This window comes from Cariama cristata, unplaced genomic scaffold (assembly GCF_000690535.1).
Source record: "Cariama cristata isolate BGI_N322 unplaced genomic scaffold, ASM69053v1 scaffold3380, whole genome shotgun sequence".
In the NCBI taxonomy this organism is placed as follows: Eukaryota; Metazoa; Chordata; class Aves; order Cariamiformes; family Cariamidae; genus Cariama; species Cariama cristata.
Genome location: NW_009592806.1, coordinates 49,179 through 59,451, shown reverse-complemented (window position 1 = coordinate 59,451; position 10,273 = coordinate 49,179).

Genomic DNA, 10,273 nt, shown 5'->3' with positions numbered 1-10,273 from the left:
GGATTAGCTCTTGTCGCTGGGCAGAGGATGCTCAATGCGTCGGGCTCCTGCCCTGCCTGGGGATGAGCAGGGAACAGGCAACCAAACCCACTGGGCACCAGCGGGCACAGGGATGGGAGCTCGGGTTGCGACAAGGGAAGGACAAATTAGTGTTCAGATGAAGTTAGGTATCTTTAAAACGAATGTGTGAAATTCTCATCTGAGAACAGGCTGGAGCGATCTCTGGGTTTGTGTTTGGGAGCTCACAGGGGCCAGGAGATGTTGTGTGAATTGGCAGAGGGCATTTAAACTGGAAGAGGGAAGATTTAGATGAGATATTAGGAAGAAATTCTTCATGGTGAGGGCGGTGAGGCAGTGGCAGAGGTTCCGAGAGGAGCTGTGGCTGCCCCATCCCTGGGAGTGTTCAAGGCCAGGTTGGATGGGGCTGTGAGCAGCCTGGTCTGGTGGGAGGTGTCGCTGCCCATGGCAGGGGAGTTGGAGCTAGATGGGCTTTAAGGTCCCTTCCAACCCAAACCATTCTGTGATTCTATGATTATGTGAGTCCACTTTGGGAAGGAGACGAGGAGGAGCTGGAGGTTTCACAGCTTAACTCCATTTCTGGGAAAAATACTGAAACAATTAAATAACAGTCCTGGAAACTGTTGGACAGATGTGCAGGGAGTGACATGTCCTGTCACATCAGGCTTTTTCCCGTGACGGTGTAACATGCCTTATGGATTTCAGCAGAACCTGTAGATGTTGCAGTGGGGTTCTACCCCTGTCTCAAAGAGACGATGCTTCCTCTGAAGCATGTTAGGAAAAGATGGATGTGATGAAACGGATGCTTTCAGAGCAGCTATTAATTGGAAAAACTCTACCCTGAAGAGTGCAGGTGTGTGGCCTTCACCACAGCCTGTATGGTGTTATGTATTGTGTCTATTAATGGCTTGGCTTGCCTGGGAAGTATGGTATTAATGGCACTCAAAGCAATCATAACTAATGAGGGGAGTGACGTGGAGAGGATGGCGTGCAGATGCAGAGCAGTTGCAAAGCCTGAAGCAGGAGTCATCAGCTGCACTGTGTGACTTGGTCGTTTGCTTCCATAGGAGAACTTAGGAAAGGACCTGTCTGATCCTTCCCACATATCACGATACGTAAAATATATGAACGTATGAGGTAGTGAACTGGTCGTACCTCTGCGTTTTGGGCTGATGAGGCCTTACCCAGAGCATCAGGGCTTTGGGAAGGATCTTGTGCTGAGAGAGTCCAGAAGAGAGTCATGAGAATTACTGGGGTTTAGAAGCGATCTGTTTGGAGAGGCTGAAGGAGTTGGTGCTGTTAATGAGTTTACAGAAGAGATGATTAAAGGGAGGTGCCTGTCTTCAAGCACAGGAGACTCAAATGGGAATAGTTTGTAATCCGTCTTTCCAGATGGGGGGAGAAGGAGCAGTAGGCTGACTCTACACGGGGGAAATAAATTCAAAACAAAAAAGGCAAAGGAGTGGAATGGAGAGCTGAGGGATGCTGAAGAACCGGAGATCTGGATGCACGTTTCAGACGGACATGTCAGGAACGGGGTAGGTGTAGTCGGTGCAGCCTGTGGCGAGGGAAGGGCCTGGGTGACCTGTCAAGGACCTCTTCCAAAGAACGCCCTTTTTGCTCCGCTGTAGTATTGAGCACTTCACAGCTATATTGGTTGTATGTAGGACTAATCCTCTTGCAGTTGGGTAAACACCGAAGTAAAACATGACTCATTTAATTAATTACACTGAAATCATGGGACTTTACACGTAGCGTTAGATAGGAGTTATTTTAGCTTTCTCCTTAATGATTAAAGCCTCAGTTCACGATGTAACAGGTACGAATCTTTTAAAAATATCTTATTAGGGGTTTTTTTTAAAAATTAACCTAGGTACTTGTGTGTGGGTTGTTGTTTGTTTTTTGGTTTTTTGTTTTTTTTTTTGTTTTGTTTTTTTTTTTACAAAAGAAGAAACTACCAGGAATTTTGGTTGCATTTTCAGGAATATTTAAACAATTTTCTGTACCTCAGGTAAGAAAGTTGTGAAATAGTGTCCTAGGTGCATTGACTTTGGAACTATAGCTCCTGGTTAGCAGGCTGGGCTTGAGGGGCAGACGTCCATAATGGTACTCATCACAGCCGAAAATAATGCTGCGTCTACAAATAGGGTTACTCGTTGCATCATCAGGTGGGGGGCGATTCTGGAAATTACAACTTACTTACTTGCTGGCTTCACCCTGATTAATTATATTTCATTTATTGTGGTTAGTGTGGACTGGCTTACCCTAGCTCAGTTTGAATCAATACTGGTCTCGGTGCTAGCCGGTGGAGGTGGATCCTGACTGCTTCAGAAATGCCCCTGCTCAGACCATTGTCTGCTGCAAAAGCTGGTCAGACAACTGCAAAAACTGGCAAAAGCGTTCTTTAAAAAGTGATTGAGGGTGAGTGTACATCTGTGTGAGAGAGAATATATTCATCTTCCTAATGTGGTTTTTTTTTTTCTATTGCAGTATGGAAATACAGTTTTGAATTTGAAAATAATTTTCGTATTTCTCTCTCTGAAGTTGTAGTTCCTTCTCTTTTTTGTGTGCTCTTTTCCTGATTTTGAATTTTTGTGATACGAAAGCTGACTATTCCAAGTCTGACCTGTGTAGTTTTAGATTATATCATGTCTCAAAGTCTTCACAGCCTTTGTATTGCTTCATTGAGAGCCACTCAGCACTGCATGGAAAAGAATTTTTATTTTTTTTTTCCCCCCCTTCATTTCTGGAACTATGGGGCTGCAGATAAGCCATATATGTAATATGTGAGCGGGAAATGTATAGTTTTCCAAAATTAAGGGTGCAGTCAAAGTTCATTATGTTCCTGGTTTTAAACACATCTAAAGCAATCCTCTTTTTAATACAATTTATCACATAGCATATCTTCATAACTGCTTTGAATCTACCCCTGATGAGCAATAGTACCAAAGAGCCCAAGCGAACAGAAGATGACAGATCACCGTCCTACTCGGCGCCGCTGCCTCCTGGTCCTGGGTGCATTTCTAAAATCCGACTGATTGAAAAATTCCTCACCATTTTTAATGTGGCAAGTGTCACTTTGTAGTGGTGGCATGTCAACCCCGCTGTCAACGCCGTCATTTAATCCTTTTCAGAGCAGACCTGCTAATGCAGTGCTTAATCTGCTGGTGACAACCGGTGATTTGTATTCACTGGAGATCCCGGCGTTGCTAATTGAAATGGATTTGAACTAGTGTTAGCCATGGTAGACTGGGTTTTGAGACTTGCTCATGATACTGAGAAAGACAGATAGGACCAGCTTATACCGGGTCCACAGAATTTAAAATTAGTCTTGCAAAAGTGGTCATTTTTGTCTGTATTCAGGTATGTACCTTTAAACGTAACTTTTTTGAACAGCTAATATATTTTCTCTAGACATCCTCGTTAAGCTGTACGTCGCCCATGAATGCGTGTGCCGTGCAGATTGCTGGTGTGCTGACCTGAGAATCCAGCCTCTGGCACATCAGAAGTCGTCATTTCGTGACTCTCTGCTCTGAATTTTTGTCACACACATACTCTGTGCTGCGTATGCTGCCCTCCTCTTGCATGAAAGTGAAAGCAAATGTAGTAATTTGTCTACCTGAATTAGAGACGAAGTGACTAAGCAAGTAAGACAGTCTATCAAGCTTGATTATTCTAAATGGAAATTCATTTTATTCAGTTAATTGGTACTTTGCCTCACTCAGTCTCTTACGTGTAAGTGATTATTCTAATTTGTATTTTTTTAATCTAATTATTTCCATCTCCTTTAAATGATCTTTATTGCAGGTATTAGTATAGAATACATGAGGATTTGTTATTGAGAGATATAATTTTGTTATATGAAACTATACATAATTTTAAAATTAGATATTTATCCCTTAAATTCTCTTGCTATTCCCAAAGAGGTCAGAAACAAAGCTTGTCTTTGGATGTACAAAAAACCCAACGGTGAGTGTGCTGTAGACAACCCTGTGAAAAAAATCGGGTTTTATGATGAAACGTGACTGTTCATCCCGGGGTGTTTTGTGACTTGCCTCTGAGGAGCGGCCGTGGAGCAGACGGTGCGGCTGAATTTCGAGGAAGGTTTCCCAAGCAGAGAGTTCCCTGCCCGAGTTTCCTGCTGCTTGCTGGGAGGTGCTGAATGCACGCGCAAACATCTCAACAAATATCTCAAGTCCTTTTCTTTTTTTCCTCTGGATTTTAGGACATCCTAAGTCTCTGAGGCAGAATTACAGAGATTCAGAGAAAGGAAAGGGAAAGATACCCGATATATTCATTTTTTCTAAAGCTCCTAAATTTCAAAGCAGGTCAAAACACGGGACTTTTACCAAACTTCTGGAAATTTGATTTAGGACTTAATGTGTGACTCCAAGTAACAAATTGTTATTGAATGGTTATTGCAAACGAAGAATACTGAAAAGCTGTTTCCAGCTGATGCCCGGGGGAGCAGTGGGGTGCTGGGTGGGACGCGCTCGCCCGCTGAGCGGAGCACGGGAGCCTGAGGTCCTGCTGCTCTGCCGATGGCCCGAGGTGGGGACGGCGGTGGAGAGCCTGGCTTTTTGGTCAGAGGGGTCTGCTGGGACTTGACTCTACCCTTTGCCATTTATTGAGTTCTGGGCTCCCCAGTTCAAGACAGACAAGTAACTACTGGAGAGAGTCCAGTGAAGGGCAACGAAGATGATGAGGGGACTGGAGCATCTCCCTGATGAGGAAAGGCTGAGGAACTGGGTCTGTTCAGCCTGGAGAAGAGAAGACCGAGTGGGGATCTCATCGATGTTTATAAATACCTTAAGGGCGGGTGTCAAGGGGATGGGGCCAGACCCTTTTCAGTGGTGCCCAGCGACAGGTTAAGGGGCACCGGGCACAAACTGAAGCTCAGGCAGTTCCACCTGAACGTGAGGAAGAACTTCTGTACTTTGGGGGTGGCCGAGCCCTGGCACAGGCTGCCCAGAGAGGCTGTGGGGTCTCCTTCTCTGGGGAGATTCAACCCCGCCTGGATGCCATCCTGTGCAACTGCTGTAGGTGCCCCTGCTTTGGCAGGGGGTTGGACGGGGTGATCTCCAGAGGGCCCTGCCGACCCCCACCGGTCTGGGGTTCTGTGAACTTGAAGCCTTGTGTCTTGAATTCATCTTCACGCAAGTTCCCTCTTTCCCCCAAAACATAATTCAAATGAATAATTTCCTTTGACATGCTTCAGTAATGCTTTCTTCCCCACCTTGTGACATAATGGTGCAATAAAGCCCTAACCAAAAACGAAGTCACGCAAGAGCTATTCCAGTTAAACTGTAACTGGGCGCTGCCTGGTGTGCTAAGGTGGGTCGGCAGAGAGGCGGGGGGAATGCCAGCGCTTCATGAGAGCTGCTCCCGGTGCCCGGGGTTCCCGTTGGGGGGCTGCCGCCGGGCCCGCTCACCTGCTCCAGGTAGGGGAACCCCCCTGCCCCAGCAGCTGGAGGAGACTGGGGCTTAGGACTCTGCAGTGGGACCGGCTGTGTTTGGGGGTTTGTGGGTGAAGAGCAAAAGGAGAAAAGGCAGAGCAAGGAGAGGGGGTGGCTTTGCCCCCTTCCCTTTTTGGATTTTTTTTTTTTTAAAACTATCAATCTTTTTGTGTAGGCACTTGCTCCTGGTGTGGCCAACGTCCCAGGTGCCAACGCATTTGTCAACCAATAGCGACAATGCTTTCATGTCTCTCATTTTTAATTATATTTTCTGAATTGATGGTGCTTATCCTTTAGAGTGTTACTTTTTTAGCATGAAAAATCTGGGGCATGACCTGAGCTGCGTGATACTAAAACCTGGCGAGGAAACACCAAAACCCAACAGTCTCTCCCCCATCCTCTGTATCAGATGGGATGTTTCGCTGCTTTATCCCTGTTTTAGGAGGATGCAGCGGGTGGGTATTTATTTAACCCACTCTGAAACAGCTTGTGTGTCAGGCTCCGTGAAAAAAGTCGCACAGCTGTAGCAATACCACGCAGCATGACATAGGTTTTATTAGCGTCTTTTCTTAAAATCCAGGTTTTATTCTTGAGCTGTCAGGTCAGCTGAGGATTCGGTTCTGCAGCCAAACTAGAAATGAGGTATGCGTGGTAATCCCTGAAAATCGTGCCGTTCCCTCCCGTTTTGGGGAGCTGGGCCATCCCCCGTGGCCTCTCCTTGGGCCGTGCCAGAGGCGATGCCAGCGATGCCCGCGATGCCCGCGCTGGGAAGGGCTGGGCAGAGGCTTCACGCGCTCCCCTGATTTCTGAGCTCATCCTTACTGGATTGCATTTAGATTTGAAGTGCTTTGCCTCCTTGGCAGGATTTGAATTAGCTGTGCAATTTTACAGTGCTTTTTTTTCTTTTTTTTTTTTGTCATGGTATCAAGTTCTAGATGGAGATAGAAGCATTTATCTATAACAGTGAAGACTTTTAAGACTGTGATTGTAACAGGAATCTCTGGCACCTTTTTAAGGCTTCAGAGAATCAGAAATAGCTAAGAATCCTTCACTACAAAAAAATATTAGTCCATGGGGCTAAAGCTTAAGTGCCTGAGCCATTTACCCACGCGTATCCAGGAAATAAAAGCTGGAGGTAGTAGGATATACGTAGATAAAAATGCATTGTATCCCCATATGGTTATGAAAGCAGTTCCTATTTCTTTTTCCAGGCGGGGCAGCAGTTGCCTTACAGCAGAGCCGTGTGATAATGACCGTGTATGTCTCTACCTGGATCTTTTCCTTTCCAATTTTATCAACCAGAGGCTGCTTTTGTAGTACGGCGTCGTCCTTTCTTGTTCAGCAGTGCTTTTCCACCTGCCTGTTCTCTCTGGAGAGGAGTTGTTGTTATTTTTTACATTTTTTTTTTTTTTTTAACAGACTGTATCATGACATTGTACCTTCTTGAGGATGGAGAATGCTGCTGTGTCTATGGTGGTGGGGTTTTTTGGTTCAAAAAATGATACCGTTGCGGTCCTGTATGTGAAGTAGATAAATATACATCTACAGTAAAGCTTACAGGGTCTTTATGTTATTGCAGCTTGCTCACCTCCCCGTCTACCCCAGTCTGAAGAGGAGTACTTACTACTCGGTCGTACGCAGGGCTTGGTCGTGCTAAGCTCAGTCTCTTGCATCTGCAGGACCTAAATTTGCTTTGAGTTTTAATCCTTCTTTCTTTGGCAAGCAGAAATGCAGAGTGTTTCAGGGAAAAATGAGATCCCAGAATTTGCATAATCTTTTTAGATGTGTTTATTTCTGATAAATTGTGAGGCATCAAATGTATATTCGAGTTATACTTTATCACATTGAAGAGAACCGATCCAAGATGTCTGGCATGGTATTTGTATCTGTAAAACCCTCATAACAGTAATTTTGTGAGAAGCGTTGATGTTCCTTACACTTCCCAGTCTCTTGGAAACCTGTGAGCACTGTCAAATTTTTTTTTTTTTTTTTTTTTTTTAAAAGAGCTGGATGTGTTTTAACGGGGAGGCGATGAACTCAATGCCCCTCTGTAAAATGGTTCAGCAAAGCAGCTCGCCGTAACTGCCGGAATGGATTACCCGCAAGGCCGGTGGATTTGAGCAGCCTTTGCCGCGGGTGTAAAGCATTGCAGTCGGTGAAGAACAGCGCTCAGCACCTCTCGTTCCTGGCAATGCCAGCCCTTTCCCTATTGATTCCACTTTTATTCCGGCTTTATTCCACATTTCCAAATCCATCTCCTTCCTCTTCCCTCCCTCCAGTTTACATAAACTGCTGCTGCGTGTTTTGCACTTCCAACATACTATGGCTTTATAATTTTAAATTGTTAAATTTTGGAAGGTTATATACAGTGCTAAATACAACGTAGCCAATGTAGATAGAGTTTGCAGTAAGGTGTTGTACATAATTTGTTGTCTAATCCCAAGAATGGCTAGCTCAGGGTTAACCCGGCTGTTGACTGAGCCTGTTAGTGTAAGGCTTCTAGTCTGCTTAAATTACAAACAGTAGTAGAAGGAATTGAAGGAGTAAATCTGTTCAATAGGAAGCTGGATTGGAAAAAAAACCCCACATGTAAGAAAATAAAGTTTGATGCTATTAATACATTTTTAATTGTTCTTTCTTCACTCATTATGTTAGAGAAAAAAAATCAGCTAGATCCATTGAGCTTCCAAGCTGTAAGAAGGGGAACAAGAATAAAGAAATGCTATTAAGTGTGTCCTCCTGTGTAAAAAAAGGTTTTGTTGTTTTTTTTTTCTCAAATATATTTTGCCTTTTTACTTTCATGTTCATTTTTTTTCCTTAGTCCTGTATTCTCATAACACTTGGAAGAATTTAAAATAGCATCCTAGGGGCAATGGATAGAAAGCATCCTGCAGTCTAAACACCTCCTGGAAGGGGTTACCTTGATAAACGGAGCGCGCTTTAAGTGCTTTCAGCGAGCAGAAGGGCTGCTCTATATCTAAGAGAGCCTCGGAAAAGCAAACCAATAATGCCGTGTCATACCAGATGAGATGGCTCGGTGCCCTTCCTTTGAGGGGCTGTGCTCCCGAAGGCAGCCGCAGTTTCTGGTCCCTCTGCTGAGCACAGCCCGTGTGCCCGGCTCCGTGAGAACCTTCCGACTGCTGACATCCCTTCAAAGCATGAGAGAATTCATTTTTCGGTCTGGTTTTTTTTCTTTTTTTTTTTTTTTTTTAAGAATACCAGACGTGTGCTGAGTTTGAATTTAGTCCTAGGTATAGCGGAGAGGCTGGGAATAAGGTTTGCTTTGGAGTAACCCATGTGAGAGTGGCGAAAAGGTGGTGTGAAAGTTGTTATAGAAGTTTTTTTATACATTCGAGCTTATCCAGAGATTATTTCTGGTGGATTATCCCATTTTACATTGAAAGGAATGATTTTCTAATGGTTATTCTAATGCCTGCCAAATTCCTATATTTTTTTGGTCTGTTCTTAGGCAGTACCATATAATATCCTGTGGAAATTGTAATATATTATACTGAGACATCAGGGAGCAGCTTTGTTGTGCAGTATTACGACGGTTATAATTTTAGCAATGGATGTAGAGCCACCATCTGGATGTGTTCTGCCATTTGCGAAATACAGAAAGTAATGTTTGTGTGTTATGCCAAAGAAAATATTTTTAAAGCAAGCAAGACTAGCTAATGGCTGAGATGGCAGCCTCTTATAATTCATATGTTCATTAGGGACTGGATAAATGTACAGCAAATTAATAACCACATTTATTTTTTCCACATAAACCTCGATTTAGATGGACTAGAGTATTTCTAGACCAGCTCATTTATCTACAACTATTAATTTCCCTGAATTTCTCTGTAGTCTTCAAAGCAGCGGCACATTCTCGTCACGCCTTTTCTCTAACCTTCTCTGCCTTGCAAATTATTTTCTGGTCTCATGAAACCTGAAATTCTCTGTGTTTGGAAGGCTTTGGTGAAAAGGTTTGCAGAGTCCTGGCTGTGGCACGCGTGTTCTCCAAAGGCACGTATCTGTGAAGCGCCGTACGTATGTCTGTAGGAAACCAAAGTGGGGTAAGGAAACCCTGCAAAGTGCTTGTGACAGGTACTTGAAACTTTATGATTGTTACTGGTCTGCTTGGTGGTAAAAGCTTTTCCTCTTTGTTTCGGTCTTCAGGCATCGGTGATGCCAAAACTGTGCGTCGAAGTGGCGCGCCGTAGAAGAACGGGTCTTGGGGAGGACAGTCACTTGGACCTTGCAGAGGGGGTCTGGCCACCCTGGGGTTTTGGGCTGCTTTCCCCTCCCTGCAGTCCACGCTGCTCCCACTCGTGCTGTTTGCAGAAGGTATATAATACCTGCAGTTATGGCAGGAACCACCAAAAATATGTGATTTTTGCATTTATTCTCAAGATTCCAGCTGCTGGTACTTAAGGGTTTTCTTCTTATCTGTGGAAATGACTTCCAGACTCCTTGCCTCACTGTCCTCGGCTGCTGTGTTTTACCGCTGCGGAGTAGCTTTTCTGGCCTGACTTCTCTCATCGTCTTTGAACGATGGCCAAGCGTTATCGTCCTCTTCTTGGATTTAAAACATTCTTCATGAATTCTTAGTGCACACAACTGGTATTTTCCTTTTCCTTCTGCATCAAAGCTGAAAGTTAAGCGATAAGGCGACAGGAGAGTGTAAAACAAGTTTTAAAACTTTCCTCGTCTAAAGTAAACATTGCTATTTCTTCTAGCTTTCTTCTGACGTGAGCAAAATATGTAATGGCAATTTGACCTGATAATTTAATCTTTTGCTTTCGTTTTCTTTT